The sequence below is a fragment of the Ciconia boyciana genome, chromosome 4 (assembly GCF_034638445.1).
Source record: "Ciconia boyciana chromosome 4, ASM3463844v1, whole genome shotgun sequence".
NCBI classification, from domain to species: Eukaryota; Metazoa; Chordata; class Aves; order Ciconiiformes; family Ciconiidae; genus Ciconia; species Ciconia boyciana.
This window is the reverse complement of record NC_132937.1, coordinates 89,243,245-89,268,776: the sequence shown is the minus strand read 5'-3', so window position 1 is coordinate 89,268,776 and position 25,532 is coordinate 89,243,245.

The window sequence follows — 25,532 nt, the reverse complement described above, 5'->3', positions numbered from 1 at the left end:
ACTTCAGTTTGCCATGTATTAAAATGTGGGTGCAGAACTCTTATAAATGCTGACCTTTACTTGCTGAACTGTTGTTCTAAAATTTTTATATCTCTAATTTACAGAAGTTATTTATTTTCCATAATTATGAAGCATCCTATATGTAGATATTTCTTATTTAGAAATAGTTTCAAGCTAGAAATCTTCCTAGAAAGGTTTCTGGTTGTTTTTCAGTTTAAAATTATTCTTTACATTCAGTACAGTAGTAATGAAAAAACAGTTAGCTTGCTTTCAGAAGATAAGTTTGTCCTAATTGTTAAGTGGTCAGGCTAAGACACAAGAGCCAGGGTTCAGTTGCTTGCTCTGCTACAGGTATCTTGTTTTTCCCTGGTAAATCACATACACTGGATTATCAAAAGTAAGGTTTTTTAATCTTCAATAAAATCACTGGAAATTGTTATACCTCAAGTAGTGTTCTTCATCTGGGCTTCTATCTCTTTGTTTTCAGCCTCCATGTATGAAATGAGGATAATAGAACTTCTCAATCTTGTAAGAGTATTGCGAATGTGCTGAAAATGTGAAGCACTCAGATACAGATGCATTTCAATACTTTCATTTGTTTTCTCCTTCATTTTACCATATCACCATAACAATTCTTTTAATTCAGGCCACACAGAGCATAAGGAAGTAAAGACAGAAAAGAAAACTAAGAAGCATTAAAAAATTAGATGGACAGAAATAAAAAGGAGACATTTACTCTTCCCAGCCACTAAATATTTTGTAGCGTTCTATGTTTTCACATGATAAACTCCTGAGTGTTTTCAGCTGGAATTTTATTCAACTAATGGATATATTATCAGGTATGTAGCCAGTTTTTTAATTAATATACAGAATATTCAGCATTCTCACAGTAGGGATTTATGGCTGACCTTAGGTTTGTATAAAAGTTCTTTATTTAGAACAAGTCAAGTCTGTTTCTCCACTGTTTCTTATACATTTCTCTCCCGGTTTCCCCTTTTCATCTTAAAATCATGCTTCTCCACCTCAAGATACTCCTCATGAAGAATGAAGAGAAACTTTAAGCAAGGATTGATTAGATCTCGATATAATAAGCATAAAAAGGTTTTTATAAGTCAAACAGCAGCTGTGTTGGACACAAAGAACAGAAGAAATATATGTAAAGCACATCGAGGACAGCTATTCTGGCTATTTGAAAAATCAAGGTGATCAGAGAAAAGAGGATAAGTTCGTGAAACCTTAAACACTTGAAGGCATAAATACTCTGAGACTAAATGTATGAAGCTAATCTTAATGTTTTTTATTACATGCCAGGTGAATGTGGTGCATCAGAAGCCCAGGGCTTAGAGGCTATTTAAATAACTGGCCTTTCTCTTTCTTATTTCAGTTGTGCGTGACAGAGCACTAAATGACATTGAAGTTTTTGCAAGCATGTGGCATTCAACACTTCACTGAGCTTTACTGCAGCTACTCCTTTATGTTTAACTCATTTAGTGCAACATTCATGTCTTAGGTGATGTTGAGTGAGAAAGCACTCTATGGGTACCAAATATTATTTCTAGTCTTACTTCACCCTGTACGGGTGTGATGATCTATGCCAGCAGAAATGCTCAGCGAACATCCCACGGAAAATATGAAGGTTTATTTTGGGAAATTACAGTTCAGTTGCCTAGTTTAATAACTTCTGAAGATGGGAAAGGTGGTAAAAGGAAGTTTTATTCTCGGTTCCTGCTTACGACCAGTGTTTCCTTCCAGTGATACATGTACAGTGAATCTCAATATACAGGCATAGCTGAACTTGTCTGGCTGATAAGAGAGAGTTGATCTCTTGTGAATACTGTACAGAAAACATTCTACAATCTAATGGTTTTTGGAAGATTGAGTATTCTGTCTACATCTATAGAAAAATGCATATACACTCACACACATGTGTGCACACAAGAATATATGTAATTTATGTTAAAGATCTTTTTTACTCCATTTTGAATTATGATGGTATGTACTGAGACGTTTCTGAGACATTTATGATGCTTTTCCTGTACTACACTCAGTCCTACTCTGGACTTCTGTATCTCGGACTTTTCTTCATTCAGAATGAAATGAATGTTAGTGCCCCAGCCATCTCCTTTTCCTCAAGCTCATTTCTGGCTGGACAACTATAGAGAATTGCCATCAAATTGTGCAGATGAGTAAGGTTCCATTTTACTGGAGCTGTAAAGATCAAAAGAGGTCAGGCTAAACATGCTACAGTCATTCATGCAAAGAAATAACATTACTATGTTGCAGGACTGTACAAAAAACCTTGTGTTGCAGCTTTAGCATGATGCCAAATTTCAGAATCTAGAAAGTTCAGCGGGCTTTTAATTATGCCTTGTGAGAAGAAATCCTTTTACTAATTATTATTATGTCTCTTCACCCTAGAGTTTCTCTAAACAACTGCTCTTTTGTAAGATGCTGCAACGTACAGCTTACAAGTGCAAAAGTGCAATGTAATAGCAAAAACACAATACTTGTTTTGAACTCTGATCTTTTGAATCCTCAAAGTTACCAGTTTGTAATAGTTATATTGAGATGTGTTTTAGATATTGTATCCCACTATACATCATTATGTACCCTAGCAAAAAGCAAGATAGGCTAACAGCAACACCTAAACAACTAATAATTACTGTTCATTATCTTACAGACATTAAATGGGCTATCTTGTTGAAAGCTCCAGTCACAAAAAGGTAATCTAGAGAATGCCTTAGCCTTTTGCAACACAGAGCTCCCCACTTGTGCCCATGCAATACTTGTGCCCATGCTGGCTGAAGCAGATCCAAAGCTACAAGGGCTAAACGGGAAGGTTTGCCCAGCCATGCCTAAGGGTGAGTTGGGAGGAGCTGCTAGCAATAAAGATCAGATGGGCTTGATCGGCAGTCAATCACAAATACTTCTGTGTCAATTGGACACTCCTGTGCCAGCGCAGGGATCACAATATTTTGATGACCGGGGCAGCAATGCATGATCAGGCAATTCTCCTTCCAGGCATGATAATGCAGTCTCCTCCTGTGGAGAACTCCCAGTACTGGATGATCCTGGCCTGGGTGGGATTTCCAAGCTAATGGCTCTCTGGAACCTCTTTTTTGTTCCCAGCAGAAGAATCCATCTACTGCTCCCCCGACTCAGCCCAGGACCAAAAGCAATCTTTTATTCTTTGTTGGTACTAGCCCAAACCGAGGTTCTGGGTTAAGAGCCCCTTTTTATTAACATGTGTAGGTCTTAAAAGGCTCCATAAGAATCAATGTAAGCTTTTAATGTAAGCATGGGGTCTGCACATAGCAACAGCAGAGCGAGAGAAGTAGAAGAAAAGAAGACAGGAAGGAAAGCAAGCAGGTCCAAACCCAACACCAGGGACCTTGCCTCCACTCACCACAAAACTTAAGCACAGGCACAATTCTCCTCACTTTAGTTGTATGAGAAACTGAAATGGTCTCTTGCATGCACATGCACACACTCTCACATTCTTTCTCTTTTCCTAACGCTATCAGAGACTTCTATCCTTAGTCAGTCATCCTTGCTTTAAATTTCTCTAAATTGAAACATGACAATCTTCCAGATTCTGGGGGCTCCTTTGTCAGAGTAATTCCTGGGGATACAGCACCCCATTTGATGAAATGGAGAGCTGCTAAATTAGTGAAGGACTGACCAGAGACAGGGTTCTGTGTTCATAGTAGAAATCCTATTTTATCAACAATGAGCTTTAAGGAGCCCTATAACAAAATATGTATGCTTGTACATTCATGTTCCTGTATTTTATTTTCCATCAGACTAGACTCTGAATTTATGAATATTATGATCTGTGTGTGTATCTCATTGCAAATTTGGACTTTAGGCTATGCACTTGCTACCTTCAGCCTCAGAGATCTCGAATGTATAGGCACCATGGGATCTACTTTCCCCAAATCAGTTTCAGTTTTGCACTTTCTCTGAGTGTACATGTGGCTCTTAGTCACACACAAAAGCCCTACACATAACAGTTTAAATACTACAGATAGATAGTACCATTACAAAATCGAGTAAGACTGGATCTAAAATGAGATGGCATGACTAGCCCTCCTATTTTAGGTCTTTTGAAAGTTAATGGTCCAGTTTATGTCTGAGGTACTGGATCATTACCCTGTGTGGGTGGTAATGTTACAGGCCTCTCAACAGAAAAAGTAAACTACATTATAAGTAGCAACAGAGCACTTCATTTCCTTCTAGTGGATATCTAACAACTATTTGCATAGGCTTCATAACATTACCAGAGAGCAGGAAGAAAAGTTTTTATGATTAGAGCAGAAAACAGATGGAACTGACAGAGAACTTCTAAATTATGATATATATGAAGACTTTCTTGCACGATATGCTTCAGTTCAAACTTTTACAGCTACTCTCTGTATAACACTTTATGTTTTAGTCACTTACATGAGTAAGATATTTGAGTACCTGATATTCTCGAAAATGTTTATCGTTAAACATAGACCTGCAATAGAAGCTACTATAATTTTGTTTTGCAGAAGAGGAATATACTACATGACTTGCTTCAGATAAGAAATCTACAGAATTTGGATATCAGAAGTCCCTACACAATCACTGTGTAGGCATTTCCTATTCAAATAAATGGTGGGATTATTTTTTTTTTAATTGCTGACATGTCATGATATCTTTTAAGTAAAAGAATCCATTTCCATTTGATTTGTATGTTTTTACATGATCAGCCTAAGTGTTTCAACTTATATAGAGGAATTTACCCTGCAATAATTCCAGCTGGTAAATATGTAATGTTTTCAGTTTTTTAGTCCTTGATATCAGAAAAAATATCTTGACAAAATGAAACTTTCATGCTATCTGGTAGTGTTTATGGAGCTGATGTTACTTTTTTCTCCCATACTTTAAGACAGAAAATAGAATCAGAGAGGCTGATCTACTAATGTTTTTCTGCATGCTGCTCTAAGAATAAGTGGAAACAAAATATCAAGTCAAAATATCAGTTTTGGAGAAGTTGGATCCTAATTTTCATGACTTTTAAGGTGTACACGTTTTGTTGGATTTTCTCCTTAAGGTGCACTGATGCAAGTGAAAAAAAGATGTTCTATAAATAAATTAGAGCAATAACAAAGTAAATTTTGTATAAATTATGTTACATGGCTGTAGGCTGAGAGGAACAGAAAATTGTGGAAATAATTTATAAAGTTATTGTGAATTATTGCCCGTTGTTAATACGTATGTACCTCTTTGAAAATGCAAATAGAAAAAATCAATATTAACTTACTGCATTGTAAGGACTCTTACTTCAGTGATCTCACAGAAATATCTGCCACACTGGCACTGAAAAATCATGGCACATTCAAAACAAACACTACATGGCGATGATGCAAATGGAAGATTGAAGGTCTATGTTGTATCTCAAAAATTCATCAAATCAAGCATCTCAGTCAATTGATGCATTTTTAATAAATATGTTAATTTTTTATGGACACGCAATATTTATCCATGATTTTTTCCTTTTAGTCTATTGCTAATTCCAAAGTGAAGGCTAGAAAACAGCCTATGTTTTTATTCTGGGTCAAGAGTTCACTTCTTCAGGCCATACTCTTCCACTTTTACCTGTCAAAATACTGCTAATTTGTTCAATCTGCCTACTCAGAAATATAAAACAGCAGAAAAAAGCCAGAAATTTCATGCAGACTTACTTTTTTACAGTTATTTTTGTCCCTGTCATCTCCATAAGCTTTTATTTAAAAAGTTTTCAGAAAAAAAAAAAGCGCCAGTTTAATTTGGATAAAAGAATTCTTCACAAGGATATTACTGTGAAGAACAAGATGATTGTTTTTCCCATGAATGATCACAGCTCAGCCAAACCTGAAAAGCACTCAGTGATTTTCAGCTGTGGCAGTGAGGGAGAAAGTATTTTCTCTCTAAGTGGGAGGTAATGTCCATACTCGACATAATTGTCATTTGGAATTATATAATACATTTCTGAAAGTGAACTCTCCAAAGCAGATTGAAAAGCTTTTAGTCTGAAGGAAGGAGACAGGCAGCTTTCACCAGAGAATAAACTGGGAAAAATAACTTTTTAGGAGGAGAAACACGAAGTCACTTGGGTGGAAGAGAAGACAAACAAAATAAATGAATATATTTGTAAATAAATAAAGTCACTGTTGCAAACAGCAGAGATGAATCAGGCTGTGGTTATTTTCAGAAATTCTCAGTGAGATCAACACAGCTTTTGTCCTCTCACTTTTCTTTGAGGGGGACTACACATAAATGTACACTACAGGCTGAGTCGACATCAGAAGCAATTCAGCGTGAGGAGTCCTCCTCTGGACTGAGCTATGCCGAGACCCTGTACGGGGTCCCACAGGTGCACAAGGCATTGCATTTTCCCTGTGTATGCAGGGATTTCACCCAGTAGGCTCTTCATGTATAACAAAGAAAAATATATTTTTAAAATTTTGGTACTACCTAGACTGGTCTTCAATCAAAACTCAAGCAAAATAAATAAATAAGGTCACAGTAGATTTTATGTAGAGTGCATTATTTGAATGTGACTTCACCAAATAACATTTCACATTTAATAAGAATAGGCTAATACAAGGCCTTCATGATTCTGCTGAGCTCTGCAGACTATTTGGAATAATGTTTCACTGAGCATCAAATTTATCTAGTTCATCTGCCCTCTTATTGATTATTTTTTCTTTTCCCCTTGCATCAGATGTTGTTTCTGCTGCCTTTGTAAGTTGCCTTGTAAATATAAGTGCATGAAGAAGTATCTTGCTCCTAGGGGGAAAAAAAAAAAAAGATTTGGCTTCCCCTGAGAAGGTTAAACATTTACATGTTACTCTTTCAGGGTGTAAATTTTCAGTTAAAATAAAGGCAGTTTTCTCAGTCCTGTAAGAACGTACGGGATATTATTACACTATCTAATAACAAGTGATAGGCCTATTAGAAAGCCAGGGGGCTTTTCCAGGCTTATTGGGAGAGGAGGTCATTTTAACAGAAAGGCATATACTCCTATGATAAGATCAGACTTATTACTAATTTTCCTGTGATTTCTTAGATGAATATCATGTAGTCCAGAGAATTTACTACTCTCATCTACATTGTTTTATTAGTGAATCCACTCTTTTGCCATGACCAATGTTACCATAGCCAAGCTATTTAGTTTCTCTACCTTACCCCTCCCTTTAGCTCTTGCTCCCCAGAGGCTCAGCAGAACTCACTAATGTGATACATGTCATATGAGACAATAATTTATTGTTATTTTTTTGTCTTCCAATGCTCAGTGATCCAGAACACCTATAGTGCAAATAAAATGTAGGAAATGTTGGACTTTTTAATGTTTTTATTTTCATTTACTTTTTGTTGTATTTCAATAAGGTTATATGCGGAAATGAATATGTAATACTACTTTCTTGTCTTATAGATATCTCTGAAAGTAATTCCACCGAAGGCTTACAATATTTTAATAAGCATAGCTATAACCATAATAATACCAAATAAATATACTCAAACAATGTACCAAATACAACTATTCTAAAATAACAAGCACCCTCCATAATTTTACGGTATCTTCTTTTCTTATGATTTAGGCTGCTATTTTCTTTTCTTATTTTCATAGAAGGAAAGGTGCTATACTTCTTTTTAAAAGATTTTAAAAAATCTATGCTCACATGACATTTAGATAGACTGTAGTATCTGATGCTGTGACATGGTTATTAACATTTCTTTCTGATATGCACAGCTCCAGAAAATGTATATAACTACAACAATAGCTGATAAACAATAAATGTCATTCTAATGTTAAGTCTGAACTCGATTTCTGGATTGTGTGTGGGTTTTTTGTTTTGGTTTGGTTTTTTTTGTTTTTCCTAAAAGTAGGATGTGTCAAATTTCCGTGTGTTAAAAACAGCCAATGTTCTTTCTCTCTGTCAAATAAAATCCTGGATGTCATTTAAGTTGACATAATTCCTCCTTTTCATCCAAATGGAACCAAGAATATCCAAATGTTACCAAGCAATCTGCTGGTGACTACCTTTATTTTCAAAAACTAGTTTGATGGGCAAATGACGTAGTTCTTCACAAATATTTTTCTATGAAGATTTTTTAAAATTATTTTATACCATTTTAACATTGAAGCTCTTTCCCACTGCATATGGGAATATTAAAATAATCTTGGAATATTAATGGTAGACTTAAATGTATGAATTTTATCAAAATAGTTATTTCAATATTTGATATTTATAACACCACATGCAACAGCTATAGAGAATTTGGAAGATAGACGAACTAACTTTGATATAGTTCACAGCATAATTTTTTGTGAGAAATCATTTGCAAAAGACTGTATTTTCAAAGTAGCAAGAGTTACCCAAACCAAAAAACCCTACACATCTGAGTTAGTAGTTAGTTTAATAGACTGCATGTATTATTACCTTACTCACTTCCAGCATACCAAAAGGCCTTCCAGTAATTTGCACATTAGACTCCTTATTTGTTTTAAACAACAGCCTACTTTTTATAAAAGCACAGTATTCCAAGAAAGATTTCACGTAATTGAATGACCAGCATCATTCCCTATTAAGTCATTATGCTATCATTGATATTAATTATTGTTAACTATCACTAGCATTAAAAGTAGTTTCTATTCTAAATGTACTGGACACTATTTTCTACCTTTATGTCTATTAAGAGTTACCTATTACAAATCATTTTACTAGATACATCCATGTAGGCATATGTCATTTTATTTCTTGTACTACAACTGGAGGTGAAAAATAGGCTAAGCTCCTAACTCTGTTGCTTATTCCTGTAGCCTTTCTCTGAATCTTTTCCATTGTTTTTAGCAACTTTTTTTAACCATGAACAGCAATAATAGCCTCATTTACACTATATGCAGAGACAATAATACTTTCTGCCCATACTTGATGTTTTTTGGATTGTACATTTGACTTAGCAATGTCATGCTTCACTGTAATTTCAGCAACGTTATCACTTTAATCACGTGCATTTCTGTTAGGTAGACTGCCATTATTAGTGTATTTATGGTGAAAAGCCAGGCCCTGTTTTCACAATCCTTATACATACTGGGACATATGCATCCTAGCAAAAGTCAAAGTAAAATCTCATTAATCAGTTTTGACAGTTGTGCTTTGTTGGTAAAACCAGCGACATACTTCCTCACTGAAGCCAGTGGCAAAATTACAGTGGAATTCAGTGAAGCAAGGATTCCCCATTCACTTCTAAACTACAGCTGGGAGCACATGGAGGGAACATGCAACAAAGAAATAATAATAATTAACCGCATGCACAATCACAAATGAATGTCTTTTCTTTTCCAAGGCATGTAATTGAACAAGCAGCTTCAGCCTCTTGTTAGGAGTCTTGCTGAGTTAGGACAGTTGCCAGTGAGACTGAAATACAATTGATATCTTTAATTTTTTTACTTTTTATTAAAGTTTTGGTTTAGAACAACAGTTCCTTTGTTGTTTTCCCCAGTGTGTCTCTCACTCCAATTAAAAACTACTAGTTCACTGCATGTAAAAAAATCGATTACAACACTGTATAATATCCCAAATGTATAGGGCAGAATGGGTTGTGTCATTATATCATATACTAATTGCCTGTATTTTATATGAATTGACCCCTATCAAAACCATGTTAATGAGTATTGTAACAGGATAGAGAATATAAGATACTGATATAAGAGATTTTTTTTAAAATGAGTTATCTATTGATTATGCTGCACAGGATATTACCAAGACAGTTGCAAGAAATACTCTACACCAGCATAACACTTGAGTTCTGATTCTCTTTCACAGTACTGCCTTTGTAGACCAGAATTTTCAAAAATGCTAAACATTTAGCAGCTCACAATGAAAACAGTATCAGTAATCCCAAAGAAATTTTTTTAACATCAAAATCCCACATAAAGAAACAAAAATACCAGAGGCAGGTCAATTTATGGTGCCAAGCCACAAATGGATGTTTCCCTGGAATGATGTGGTATTAGAAAGGTCAGTTTTACAAGTATAGAGATGTGCTACCAATTTATTTTCATGCATCCTTAATAGGTTCTATTTTGTCTCTCATCTGGTGCTGAAGAAAGGTATTGATTGCCAAAAGGTATTCTAGCTGTTTACTTGTAACAAAGAGGCAATTTGGGACAACTTTTTTAGCTTATCAGACATAAATGAGCTACATGAAGTCTAGAGCCTTGACACTGCAGGTGGGAATGGTTATATAAAGCATCATTATTTCTCAAGTATGTCTACCCTAGTTGCTGCCCACTGACACTAGTAATGAATAAAGACAGCTACCAGCTTCTCCTGTGATTCTCTCAATGCAAAGTCAATTCTCTAAGTCTGCCCAACAGTGGGCATCAAAAGGTTGTTAGTTTTTCAAGTTACTCATATTTATTGATCTCCTGTCTAAAAAGCAACAACAGGTACAACATTGCTAGCCTGTAGATGAATTGCTCACGCTGTTCTGGCGAGTGAATGGTTTTTAAATAAGCACTGTTCCCATGAAGCATGCACTACTTATGGTTTAATTTTAAAAGCTTCAAGAGATTTATACTGTCCTCATGCACTGCTTCACAGACAGATCTGTCTACAATCATTGCTGTTACAACAGTATGTCATCAGTCATTCTCCTCAGCCACAGCTATGTGCTCATAGGTACTAGGTCGCGTAGAAGCAAGAAAAACCTTATTTGTCCAGCCATTTAAGACAAAAAACAAACTGGTTCATTCAAGAGAAATATAATTACTGCGCAGCAGACAAGCTGTTGACCTGCATTTTAAAATCCTCAGAACATTAGCTAAATAGAACATCTAACCAGAGAGTGAAAATAAAAATCACTTCTTTTTTCCCTCCTTCCAGCTTTTCCCTTTCCTTCCAGCTGATCACAGCAGGAATGGTCACTTGCAGTCCTATCACATCGGTTTGTTAAACTCCCACCTTTAATTAGTGCAATCATGTTCCCCACAGCACCTTTGAAATCATGTCTGCAGCCACTCACCTCTGTGTTTTCACAAATTCTACTCTGTTTTTTGGAAAGTTTTGCAAAGAAGCTGAAATGAAAGCAGTTTTAATCTGGTTCTACTCTCTGATAACGTAATAGCAGCTCCAAACTGTGCTTGGAGGAGTAATTTCCTTGTCTGACCGACCAGGATACTGATGAAGTAACAGGCAGTAACCTGCACATCTAAGCACAGCATCAAGCCACCTGCAGCTGCCTCCTGAAAATGAACAGAGGGGACAGGTCATCCAGGAGCTTGGTGAAGTCTGCAAAATACACTTTAATTGGATCTGGACAGGAGCCTACTATTTGCGTAGCTCTGGCAAGAAGTTTTCTGTTGCGTGCTCATACTAGGCCAGGTTACGAGTTACCCAACTGCCTGTGCTCTGGTCATAAGCCAAATGCCTGAAGAATGACTAAGGCTGGCACAAGTGTTGATGAACTACAATGCTTTTTATAATATATACCAGACATGAAGAAAGTTTGACTTCTCTACACTAACACCATTCCTCAATGCAGAGAATGAAGACAAACTCCCAGCTGCTGCTTTAGATACAATCATGAGAAACTGTCATTTCTAACAGTGGTTTGTTAAGACCATGGCTGAGACACATTGAATAAGCAAAATGAAGACTGTTGCAGTCTTGCTGCTTATGTCAATTTTGATTCATTGACACAGAAAACACTTCAGTTGTAACTGCAGGAAGACACTGACATTAAGCAAGCACAAGCAAATTTTCCTTTTTTAAATTTTAAGCCCATTAACTCTTAACAAAACTCAGGCCTCATTGTCAATAACAGCACAAAGATCAAAAATATCTTCTTTATAGCAAGGCTGTGACATGTTTCATTCTATTAATATAGTTTTCTCAAGGTCGATGATAACTAAAATTTTGGCATATGTATTCACATGCATGGATGGGGACATATTTGCTAAAGAATCAGTATTTCACTTAATCATGGCTAAAATGTGTGCACTACAGTTTAGTTCTTTAATTTAGTGGTATACCAATAAAATAAAGGAAGCAAGGTAGGATTAAAAATCCAAGAAATCAAAATAACTTTTCTTTCTTCAACCAAGATCATTTTTAACTCTTCATCAGTACAGCATGAAATTTCTTTATAGAATTCCAGGAAGGTTTTAAGGTCCATTTTAATACAAGATCAGATCCAAAGGCTAGTGATGAAATCTGACACCCTTTCAATATGGTAGAAGTAGAAATTTGATTTAGGTCAACATTGTTTGAAATCTCTACCTCTTGAACATCAAGGCTTGGACTGAAAACTATGACAGTCTCTATTTTAGTGGCAATGCTGTCATCAAGCCAGCAAGTGCTCTAGAAGGATGTGGGACTAATTAGATCAGGAAAGCAAACTCTGATTCAGAATATAAAAGTACCAACTGATGGAGACTTTCTAAAAAGAGGGACCAGCAGTCCTGATTTGTGAAGGCATTGAATCAAATCCCAATTTTCAAAACAACAGGTTTCCTCTCGTGTTTAAACATATCTTCCAAAATAGTCAAAAAGAAGTGAGGTTGTAGCAGGGACAAGACTAGTGAAATACATTAAAAAAAAAACCAAACAAGCCACACTCTACAAGAAACCTGGAAAATTTGTTCTCCTCAACCTCTTAAAAGGAAGAAAGTACATTTAACCGCCGTTCCAAAATTATCACCTTATATTCCAGTTTGGTTCCTGTTCAGCATAAGGTTGTAAATGATCAAAAAAGTGAAGAAAACAAACATCACACCAATCTTCAAGAAGGGTAAAAGAAGGATCTGGGGAACTACAGACCAGTAGCTCAGCCTCATCTCAGTTCCTGGGAAGGGGATGGAGTGAATCCCCCTGCAGACACTTGCAGCTACAAGGGACAAAGTGACTGGGAGCAGCCAGGATAGGTTTACCAAGGGCAAATCTTGCCTTACCAACCTGACTGCCTTCTGTAGTGAGGAGACCGGTACTTTGGGTGAGGGGATGCCACTGGGTAGCGTATAATCTGACCTCAGCAAGGTTATACACCAAACAAATCAACAGAGTGCCCTTGGTGGTTGATTTATCTTTTTATCCCCTTTGTGAAGATTTTTTATTCATTTCAAGTAAAATAATAATGGTATAACACACATATATTGGTTCTGTCTGCCCTTTCAGAAATGTTATTGGATTATTATGTATATGATATGACATATTGCTTTGTATTAATCATGTGAACCATTGTTTTCTGGACTAACCCAGCTCTCAGTCTCTCCTTGTTTGCCTTGTGCTCCAGCCCTGACCATCGTGGGGACCTTCTGCTGGATTCAGTCCTGCAAACCAGGGTGTGCCTTGCACTAGGAGCCCAAACCTAGGTCTGGTGTGGTCTCACTGTTGCTGAGCAGTGGAGCAAGATTACTGCCTGGCCCTGCTGGCTGCACCCTTGCTGGTGCAGCCCCTGGTGCAGGGGCTACTTTGCTGCCTGGGTGCACTGCTGCCTCCTGACAACTTGCTGCCTCCCAGGACCCCTAGGGCCTTTTCTGCAGAGCTCTTCCTGGCTGGTTGGCCCCAGCCTGTCCTGCTGAAAGGAGGCCCCAGCCTGTTCTCCATCCCTGAGGCCAGACTTTGCCTTGGCCTTAGGGGAACTCCATGGGATTCCCATCAGCCCATTTTTCTAGGTCCCTCTCAACAACAACCCTGCCTTCCAGCCCACTGACTGCTCCCCCCAACCTGGTGTCATCCACAAACCATTTGGGAGTGCCTTCTAGATCACCTGCACTCCCATCATCTAGACTGTTAATCTGCACTCCCATCATCTAGACTCCCATCATCTAGACTGTGCACTCCCATCAGCTAGACTGTTAATGAAGGCAGTAAACTGCATGGACACAGCATCAATTCAGCCACTAGACACCGTCTGTCCGGTGGACTTTGCGCTACTGATCACAGCCCTTTGAGCCTGTGCATCCAGCTAACTTCTCACCAACCTTCTCATTCAGCTATCCAAACCAGATCTCACCAGTTTAGTGATAAGGAGACTCTGGGATACTGTGGAAAAGACCTTGCTAAATTCAGGGTATAAACAGACCCTTCTCAGGGATTAAGGGGAGGCTGACCTGCCTGTATAACATGGATTTTCCTTCTGACTCTTTTTGAAGATGGGTGCAATGTTTGCCTTTTTTCAGGCATTGGAAATGAAGCCACAATCTTTTGAAGATGACAGACAGCAGCCCTGCAAAGACACCAGCCAGCTCTCTTTGGTGTGTTCTGTCTGGTCCCACGGACTAGGAAGCTCAGGAACCTGGGTAGCTTGAGGGCAGATCTTACCACTGAAACCTGAGGCAAAAAAGTACCTCCACCATCTCCATGTCTTTGGTCACTAGTTCCCTTGCCCCATGTAGCAATGGGCACACCTTTTCATTAGCCTTCCTTTTATGGAGAAGTCCACCTCCACCTACTGTGTGTCTTTTATGTGTTTGAGCTCAGAAGCTCCATGTTCATCCATGCTAGCTTTTTCTGCCACACTTGTCTGACTTTTCACACATTGAGATGAACCATTGTTGTGCTCTGAAGAGGCTATCCTTGAAGATCAGCCAGATCCTCCAGGACCAAGCAGGTCCCTGCATAAGCCAAAATCTGAACATGTTCGTAATCACAGAATCAGGAACAAACCCCTAATTTGGCTAAAGCTGTTTACTTTAAAGTGTCAATTATTTACATTCAAGCTTTGTTCAGCTACTTAGTTTACTTAGCAATCCAGCATGGCAAAATATCTTACCTGAAGTCTTTCCCGCCTCAGCATCTTTTATGGTGTTTATAATTCACATGAGAGCTTACATCCTCTTCAGCACTTTGATTTTAGACCGTAGTATTTATTCAGCTCTTGCTTTCAGTGCAAGTAGAATTAAACTGTATTAAAGGGTCCCCTGAGGTGTACAACAGGCAAGTGGAAAGTGACCACAAGAGCTCATTTACCCCACTTCCTCATCCTGTCCCCATCCCAGACTTGAGAGAATCAACAAAAGCTACTGGCAGCTTCAGCATATTTACTTCCCATGGTAGAAGGGCTTAGCTGTATCTCAAGACACAAAAGCAGGTTAGGGTTCCCTCTCAGATCTCCTATTGTAACCATAGGGGGGACTCCCAAAATTGTTGTTGCCCTCAGCAGTGTGCTGTCAATTCCCCTTTGAATAAATCTGCATTAAGTAACCATAAATGCTACCTATAAATGGATATTTCAAGTGTTGCTGTTAATGTGCAACAAGAGCCTACTGAGGTCAGGCTACATAATCTATGATTCTGCACTTCATAGCCTCATTGGAAGAGTTCTACAAGATTATTTAGGCACTGAACTTATTATTGGTTTTAGTGGGAATTAGCCACTTCAAAGACCTTTGAAAAAACAAGTCTTAAGCATGCAGAGGAGTGGCTGAACCCTGCATTGCAGCTATGTAAAGTAAAGTTTATATGCGTTCCCATATAAAGATTTTAGGCCTGTACTAACTGATCACAAAGAGTTCGGGAATTGGTAGGTAATAACTCTTCTAATATTCCTACAGTCCCATTGTAAGCTCTTCTTTAGACAAGGTGAAGAGAAATAAATCAGTTTCCAGGATAACTCTTCAAGATTGCAGAAATGATTAAAAAGGTGCTTTTAAATGTAAAGAAAAAATTACTGCTTTACCCTTGGCCAGACTGATATTTCCTCAAGAAAACTACCAGTCTGCCCTGGCTCTTCTGTCTTGCTTCTGTTCTTTAGGATTCTCACCCTCCTCTGCATGTGAGGTTTGCTGCAAGTAGCACAAGCCAGAAAAGAAAGTGAGGCTGGAAAGGACTAACAATCTTTTTTTTTTTTTCTTTTTAATTAGAACATTTTTTTTATTTAAACAATCATGGCACAAACCAAGGAGCATCACTAAATTAATGGACCATAAGTGACTTCCTGGATAGAAGTAGGTTGATTGAATAATCAAATTCTAAGGCCTAATGAAAATAATAAACCTTATTCAGTCTAACCTTGAAAAAAAAAAAAAATCTACTTAGAGTTTTTATTGGAGATTTTTTTACATCAAATGCCTAATGAGATGGCAAGCATGCATGAATAATTATTTTTACTTACTGTTCCTATTAAAGAAAAGAAGGGCTATAATTCTTTCAGTCAGAAATAAAAATTCTTCCCTGATCATTAACATTAAATTGGCTTTTTATTTTTTATTCAAAGAAAACAGCACATTTAAGTTGACCTTCAAATAGGAAGAATAAATATCTGTCTTTAAAAAAAAAAAAAGAATGTTTTTCCCTCTCTTCTCTTTACAATATTTTTAGTTATTTTTAAAGTGTTTAATGGCTATGGTAGAAAAATTTTCACCTTAGCACAGAGCAAAAAAACCCACAAAACCCCCATCACTCTTAGAAGTGTAACTGAATTGTTTCCAGTCACCAACTGGAAAATAGTTTCAATTTTTCTGTGATAATAGTAGTACTGCCAGCAATTCCAAAATTTAGTGTTGAAGTTCAGAAGTCACAGTATACTTTTTAATATTTTTCCAGGTGAAAAAGTTGCACTGATACTAAATAAGCTGGTTACTAAATCTCAGTATGGAGTAAATATTAGTGGAGGAGTATATGAATTTTGACATTAAGTGACAAAGGTGTCTTATTTTGTTGAGCCTGATGCCTTTAAAGATGCACTTCAACCATCATAGGAATGGGAACCTGTTTTTCCTACTATATCTACCCTATAACTTGTATACAAAGGGCTCAAGAAATCTTACTGACTGTGGTGATATATATATTTTTTTTGGTCTAAGAAATGAAGCTTCCCAAAGCCTGTCACTCAGACACAGCCATAAACCAGACAAGCACTAAGAAAGAAATTAGCATGTACATTTTCCATAAAATTGTAGTATGTAGTGTTTTGCTGAGAAAAAAAGGATATAACCTTGCAGCCTTTCAATATTTAAAGGGGGCTTATAAGAAAAACAGAGAAAGACTTTTTACCAAGGCCTGTAGTGACAGGATAATGAGCAATTATTTTAAACTGAAAGACGGTAGATTTAGATTGGTTATAAAGAAGGCATTTTTTATAATGAGGGTGGCGAGACTGGGACAGAGACTGCCCAGAGAAGTTGTGGATGTCCCATCCCTGGAAGTGTTTGAGGTTAGGTGGATGGGTCTTTGAGCAACGTGAGCTAGTAAAAGATGTCCCCATCCATGGCAGGGGGGTTGGGCTAGATGATCTTTGAAGGTCTCTTCCAACTCAAACCACTCTATGATTCTATGATTCTGTGATCTATTTTTTTCAGCTGGATAAAATTAACATATGATTCTTGACTTCTTCTTGATTCTTCTTTGAGGATACAACATAGAGTGATGGCATTTCAGCTATTTTGACCTGATAAGTTTTTTCTTACCCTAAAAAAAAGCATGCCAAGTTCTTTCTGCTGCATTTCTTCTTTTATATAAATGTTTGGGAGGGGGGTTGTATCAATTACTGTCACTAAAACCATTATTCTGAAACTAAAGATCTGCCCCTTCGGCTGAAAATGGAACCACATTTCTTCCATTTTGTGGTTATACATAAGAAAATGGACTCATGGGCATAACACTTCAGTGAAATTCTAGAATAAAGAGCATAATGTCAGCCTGTCTTCAGGCAGAAGAGCTTGCAGAGCCTTTCAGGTATTCTGCAGCTGATGGGGCTTTCTACAGAAAGGGCCAGATGAGATGAACTTCCTCTGTAACCTCTGATGTCCTATAAAACTCTGAAAGCTTAAAAAATTATTATGCCAAGGCCCTCTGTGGTTAGTGCTAGCTGGAAAATATTTCAGTTCAGGTTGCCTGTTGCATTGCTCTAGCACTACAGAAAATTGTTTTAATGCAACATAATTATCATCTCCCCACTTATGGATTCAACTCTATATAATAGGTGTACATCCGTTTCTAAGCTTTCTCTCACAACTTTAGAACTGTCTATAAACACTTTCAAAGCCTCCTTAAAACTCTCCTTCGTTGTGCTGCTTGCACAAAACACTAGCATCATTAGGTACTGCTGAGATCACTGCCTAGTGTATTGATCAGTACTGCCTCACTGTCTTGTATTCCTTCAGCATGTCTGTTTCCAACTGTTGTCTCACCTTAAACATACATTGTAAACACCACAGGAAAGAGAGTTCTTATTCTTTGCTTATATACCACCTAGTATGAGAGAGTCCTGGACCGTGGCCAAGGTATGACGATAGTACAAATACCAGTATATTACATGAAAAAGGTATAAAAAGTAACACAAAGCAGAAACACAAACGGAAACATTTTTGAAGCAGGCAATTATTTTTGTTTTATTTTTAAAGCCCCCAAACGGTATAGACTCTGATTCTTTCATATCATCCAAGCAATATGTCTTCTCCCTTCTCCCCAACACCACATTTTCAGTTAGAATTATTATCTCCTAACAGTTATTACTGAGTATTTACACCTGCACAGAATTAGTTTTCCCAAAGCAAGCTTCTCTGTAATTCCAATTACAATGCAAGAATAAAACTAGAATTTCAGCTGTCTGACATGGAAAATGGTCACAGAAGAATTTCATGCTTCCTCTACTCCAGGATGACCATAGCTTAGGACCATCTCACCACCCTGAAAATCTCCCTGAACGGTACTGAGGTAGCCATGGCAACCATGAGGAACTGCTAGAAAAACCAGACACCACCAGAAATCACATTCCCAAGCCATGTCACTGACACTAACCATGCCATAGCTCAACTTATGTTATATGTCATTAGAGTGAGTGGTACCGACACAAGAACCATATGGTTTTATGTCACCAAATATAGAGCTATAATGCAATAGTGATCTTTAGGAGACCCGCATCATCTTTGTCATTTGAAAATACTTTAGGAGACAAGACCTACGTTTAGCCTCAAAAAAAGGGTTAGCCTCCAGAGTAAAACAGATTTTGAGGGGAGAAGTTTGAAGGATGACAGATGCCAAATGATGCAAAAAAAGTTAGGTTAATTATCCTAGGATTGGGGACAATATGAGGCATTGCTTGGAAGGGAAGATTAAGGGCATGATCAAAAGTATGGGGTCACCTGTCTTTTTTTTCACTACCTTCAACAAGCTTTTCCTAAGGAAAGTTGGCTGAGCATAGCATAGCAGATAATCAACAAAGACAAAATTTACAAGATATTGGACCTTATCTGTGAAAGTGACTGGTTTCAAAAATTCCAGAGCATCTTTATTTTCACATGAAAGAAATTTAAGTGGCAAGCACAGAAACAAACAAACAAACAAGACTCTGTTACTAAAGAAATGAAAGACCTAGAGCTGCTGCAAGACTTAGAGGGCAGTGTGTACAGTGTGTGATGAGGACTGAGCAACAGGCAAGGAAGTTGTGGGAAGGTGCCACTGCTTCCGTCACCACTGATTCTCAGACATTCTTCTTCTTCCTCCTCTCCCTAGCAGGAGGGAGCAGAAGGGGAGCCAGAAGGAAAATCTTGGAATTAAAAGGTAGTAACCTATAAGAATATTTCTACAAGCACACTTATTTTTGAGTGCTTGTTTCTCTTTAACATGTGCAGTAAAATAGTCTTAAGAAGTTGGCTGCCTTCATTTTAATATGAGGCATAGATAAGGATATGCTGCTCCTATAGCTCATTAAAAAATATCTTCTAGGAATATTTTTTTTTCCGGGGGAAGAGCAGTCTGTGGAGATTAACATCCATCTCACCAGAGAGTCTTGTTAGTGAAGTATGAAAATAAATCAGATTTCTGCAGCATGATGAGAGCTGTGAGTTACAACACAGAACATCTTTTTCAAACTATTTTTCCACCCCATCTTTATTCTTACTGACTTACCAACCACACGAAAGCTTACACAATGAATATAAATCATATCCAGGAGGAATTTCTCTCCTTCCTAAAGGCTGGGAGCAGACACATACATGTCGTTTTATTCTTCAAACAATGTGATGAATATTTTATGAGCTATGAAGCTCAACAGCTTCCATGAAAGAGACACCAAAGGAAGGCTGAGACTCTGCCCTCCCCTTTCCTTTCCCCCTGGTTCACCTCATACTCTTCAAAATTAACTTTTGCACATGTGAGATGTAGAATGGACTGTGGCCATACATATCCCCAGGAAATTTGTGACCTGTATGGCAATAACTCGTACTGTGCCACCTATGTCTGTCTTGTGCTACTTGAAAGAGCAGAGGGAAAAGTTTTTCAGCAGCACGTTCACGTGCTCCTAATCTGTTTTGTCCATGGGGAGGCCAAGGAAGGTGGTGGCTAATGTTGTCCCAGGACAGAGAGGATTAATGCCAGAGGACTGAGAACTTGGGCAGGTGAAGTTTCAGAACACTGTTGACAAAGCTGATGAGATACATTACACAACAGATTGCAACAATTACCTGCTTGGAGTTCCTTGAAGTACTGTTTTTTCCCCAGTGTTTGGACTAATAGGTTTTTTTCTCCCAGCCTAGCTTTGACTCACAGGAAACTACTGAAGTTCATAAAACATAGATATTTCAGACCTGATTCTTCACTACTAAGCAACTCATGCATGATTTATGCCTGTACAAAGCAGATGTAAGAGAACAAGACTGAACTGATTGCATTTTATACCTGCTTTTATCTGTGTATAAAGGACTGCATAAATAGCAAAATGTGAAGCATCAGGCCCATTTTCTTAAATGAGTAGCAGAAGGATCTCTTTTTCCGAAGCTCAGTCCGTGCTGTCAGAGTGGAAGTCTAATCACCACTGCACTATGAGGAGAGGAGACCCTTTTTCACCCACGGCTGGTGGAATTTTTATGTTTGTAGAAGGTAAAATAAAGATAAGGGAAGCAACAAATACATTTTCTCTCAGTCCTGACAAGGAAACTGATGACCTTCCTAGTGTAAAACATGCTTTCTCGTTCAGATATATTTTTGTGTACAGATACCTTGTTGTCTCTGAGCTCAACTAAATTAATGCTGAAGTCATGGAAAGAGTCTTTCAGCCTGGGAGTGACAGGTCTTGGCTATATGGGTGGAAATCAGGGATGTTAATTAAGATTATCAGGCTTGAAGCCTTAGGCACTTGCAGCCCCAGAGCATCTTTAATAATAAATGATGCAATAGTCAGGCTAACAGGCCAGAAAAGAGACACAATGGAAAGCTCAAGTGAGCACGACTTAGGCCAGCATTACAAAGCACACTGCCACTTTTGCTCAGGTCACTGCCAAGACTACAATATGCGTTCCAGAGATCCAGGTGACATAGTAAAGATAGTCCCTTACATGTCCCTATCACTCCTCCTAGTCTTTCTCATTTCATGATTATTAACAAAGATATACTTTAGCGGATCCTTAATCTAAACCAGTATGAGTTTCCTGAGTTAGAGTTCAGTTCCATTCCAGAGATTTGTTCTCAAAAGTACTGTTCCAGTTGCAAGCAAGAAGAACTTTCAAAAGATAAGGCTTGAGGGAGGAGAATGAGCATTTCCTGTTCCCATCTGTGGTTGGATTGTGCTACTGTATCAGAGACTTCTGAACATCTTGCTGATGAAATCAATAGGAATCCTTTTTATTCTTTTAAAAAGGACAGAAAATCTGAATTCATACTCTTTACTTTTCTCCCTTTTCAGTCACTCAAAATGCAGTGACACTTAAAGCTGCTTATATTTCTTAAAAGTTTCGGTTCAAGAAAAGCCATCCATCCTTCAATTTCCATGCATCTGACAGAGACCAAAGTAGAGTGGAAGTAAGACAAAGAAAAGAACTAGACAAAGAGTGATTGGAGTCACTAAAAATACTATTTAATCTGTTTTCTGACTCCTCATCCATCCCTGTCAAACAGAAATCATTAATCACTTTACAAGATTAAGGAGAAATTAGTTGGAGTTTCCATTTTTCCATCAAAATATATCAAAAAACCATTTTGGGACATGGCAGTAAATATTTTAAAAATAAATATATAACTTAGTTTTCCAATCACAAGTCCTTTTAATGCTCTAAATGCCGTATTGTGGCATATCTGCTTGGCTGCAAAAGTTCAGTTTCAGTGGGTAGAGCTATTAGACAAGAAGCTTATGCCTATTTATATTCTAATAAGTTCTAAGATTGGTTTCTTGTTTTCATCCTGCTGCTTTTTTTCAAACAGTAACTCATGCCTAAAGGCAAAGAAAATCTGAAATTCAAGACAATAAATAACAAAAGGAGACAGCATCTCTGTGGAGTGGAGAAAAGGCAAAGTAATATCTAGAAGTAGAATATTTTGACCTAATAAAATGCATTAAAATAAATCAAGTAAATCTGTATTTTAATTTTAGAAGCTAGTGGTGAGAAGTCTTCAAAAGATTCTGTTTCCTATACCCTGAAAGTATCCTACTAGGCCAGCCCAGTGGTACATCCAAGTCCACTATTCTCTCTCTGGAAGTGGCTGTAGGAAGAATAAACAAGGAAGGATACTACTGGCGGTTGTGTTCTCCTAGCATCCATAACCATTAGATTAGTACCTCCCTGCCTACTCCCTTCCAGCTATTTAAACATTTGCTGAGACAAAGGTACCTTAATTCTTTCAAAGAATATTTCAGTAATTTTTGGTGTTGCAAACCAGACTTGTTGACTTAAAACTGTTTTCTTGGGAGGGTTATTTTTTTCTTACTTTGATGTTTATTATTTTTTACTGTCATCTATTTGGTACATTATGTAAAACAACAACAAAAAAGTACATAGAAGAACAACATCCTGTTATGTTTGATATTATGTTTACGTTAATTTAACAAACCAGAGAAAATTATTATGACATTCTAGTTTCTCACAAGAGTTCCAACATGTTATTCTACTCTCATTTTTATTACTCATAAGAGAGACAAAATATCTACCTAAAATAATGATAGGTTGGAATATACATACACATATAAAATCAGCCTCAGATGTTCTGAGGCTTTATTAAGTTGGATTTCTTTTTCTCTGTTACACAAAAAATGAAAATGTAATGTTGACTGTAGTCTGTCTTTTTATCCGAAATAATCTGAAGCTCAAATCATGCTATATTTACTTCCACAGAAAAGTATCTTCCTTCTCAAGCCATTCTTTTTCATTTTATTGGATCTCTTTTTGCAATAAAATGCAAGTAAATGTAACCAGAGATACCAGCATCTCTGCCTTTGAAAACAATGAAATTATGTTTAGGAAATCTTGATTGCTGCATCATATAAATGCAATAGAGGAACTGGAAAGAAGATGACAGTATCATGGGTTATATTCAAGACTGTGTCTCAGAGTGAAATTTTCTATAAGTTTTTCAAACAACTTTCTAAGTAAAATGGAAAAGTAAATGCAAAAGCAACCATTCAGCAAACATTTCACTGTGAAAAAAATAAAAAAAAAATGCACAAAACCAACAGCCTTCCCCTCCCTCCCAAAAGAGTAAATGCTCTCAAATGCAATGTCAAGTCAATATCGAGTAACCATCAAGCTAATATCGAGTTAATGGAAAGAGGCCAGCTAATGATCTCTATGCTTCTGGAATACCAGTCCCCAAAACAGCGATAAAAAATCTGCAGTTACTTGTTGAAACGTTTTCATGAATCTTAACTCCCTCTTTGTGTGAGATTCAGGTGGCTTAAAGCCACTATGGTTCCTCAGGCCACTCATCAGAAAAAAGCTGTGCAAAGGGGCAGGTGGCAGCTGGACTGAGTAAACTTGGGCCTCACTGATCACACTTCTCTGTTGTTGTATTAAACAGCTGCCGTAAGCACATGAGAAAGCGTAGGCAGGCCAAAGATCTTTTCAGAAGTGAGAATTCGAAGGCGTAGATGGCTTTATTGCCAGGTAATGACATATGGAGCTTTTTACCTCTAGATAACGACATGAAATTGCCTGAGGTCAGCAATGACTGAAAATTGTGACAATTAGATGGCTGCTTTGTGGCCTATAGGAAATGAATTGGTGGCCTCATTCCAGTTCTCTATCATAAAACAATTACAGCTAATGCTGACTGACATCTTTGATTGCAGCCATGGCTGAGAGGCCAAGGCTGAATGAGCCTTGAAAATAAACTGCCCTTCAACCCAGAAAAGTCAATCCTCCAAGCCAGAGGTGAGGCACATGTTAGACTGAGAAAAATGCACCTCTTTTCGCTTGCTCTACAGATAGAAAGTCTGTCTCTCCTACTAAATGCCAATGCCTTCCCTGCCTCTGCTTAAAATGAAATAGAAAATGCAAGTCCTCTGGGAGGGTTTAGGCAAGATTTATTACATATCACTCTTTACTGATTGCATTCCAGAAGCACGCAAGATTTCAGAAAGTGAGGTCCTGTTGTGCTAAGTGCTGTGCAGATGCTGTGCCCGACAGTCCCCTCTCCAAATTGCTTGCCATCAAAACAAATGGGACAGATGTGGGAGGCAAGAAGCACCATTAGCAGTGCTTGACAGACAGGGCATGAGGCTCAGTAAGACAGTGCAATAAATCTAACATCACACAGGTAACGTGTGGCAGAGAAAGGAGACGAAACAGAGGATTGGGTCATGGCTATAAAAGTGAGATAAAGCCAAATAATTCTGGGTCACACAGGTATTTCTTTACATATTTTGCTTGTGGCACCACAGAGACTAAATTGTGCATGAGTGTCCATGTGTTTGATCACGTTCTAGAATTAGTGATGCACAATGGGAATGAGGAAGGTTTTGAGACTAAATTTGGATTTAAGAAAAAATTAAATTCCTGCCCATCGCTTAAAGTATCTCTGATAGTTAAATCCTATCCCAGACACACGCAGATCAGGAGATTTTACTTAAGCAGCTGTTCTTGAATCTGATAAAAGATTTCACATGCAGGAAGAAAACCCAAAACTCCTGTTCCCCACTGTTTATTTCACAGCAGAAAGGTCAGTTTGCACTGGATATATAAATATGAGTAGTGGTAAACACATACGTTGATTAGCATTTGAAAATGTCATGCTATTAAAACAACAAGGAAAAAAAAATGGAGTTAGGAGTTAGAGTGATCCTAATGCATGGTTAAAATATGCTTCTTCTGAAGTAGTGAGGATTCAGAAAGAACAGAGTTGATGTCTGTAGAGGTGCATGACTGCATGTTGGCAGCTGTCCTTGATTGAAAATCCAAGGATTCAGCCTTCTCACCCCCTTCTGACTCCAGTTATAGTTTAGGGGCTGTGGTACTGCTCATTTTAGACAGTGTAGTACAGCTTCAGCTCCTAAGAAAAGGTATGCAGCAGCAAAAATTCACAACACTGCTTTTCCAATGGACTATAATGAAACATTTCAAGCATAAGTCTTGAAATAACCTGAGATAAGCAAAGAAAGATCAAAGAAACCTAGAGGAAAGCATGCTAATGCTCAGGTGAAGCATAAGCAACGTCAAACTGGAATTTACTTAATCCACCTGCCTTTCTCTCTTAAGACAAGAAGTGTCTTTCACTGGCCTTACATTTTGGGAGGTTGAAAACAATGTATTCCTTTATCAGTTGTCCCACTGTACAAATGGGAAAGACTTCTACCCTTTCTGAACTGTT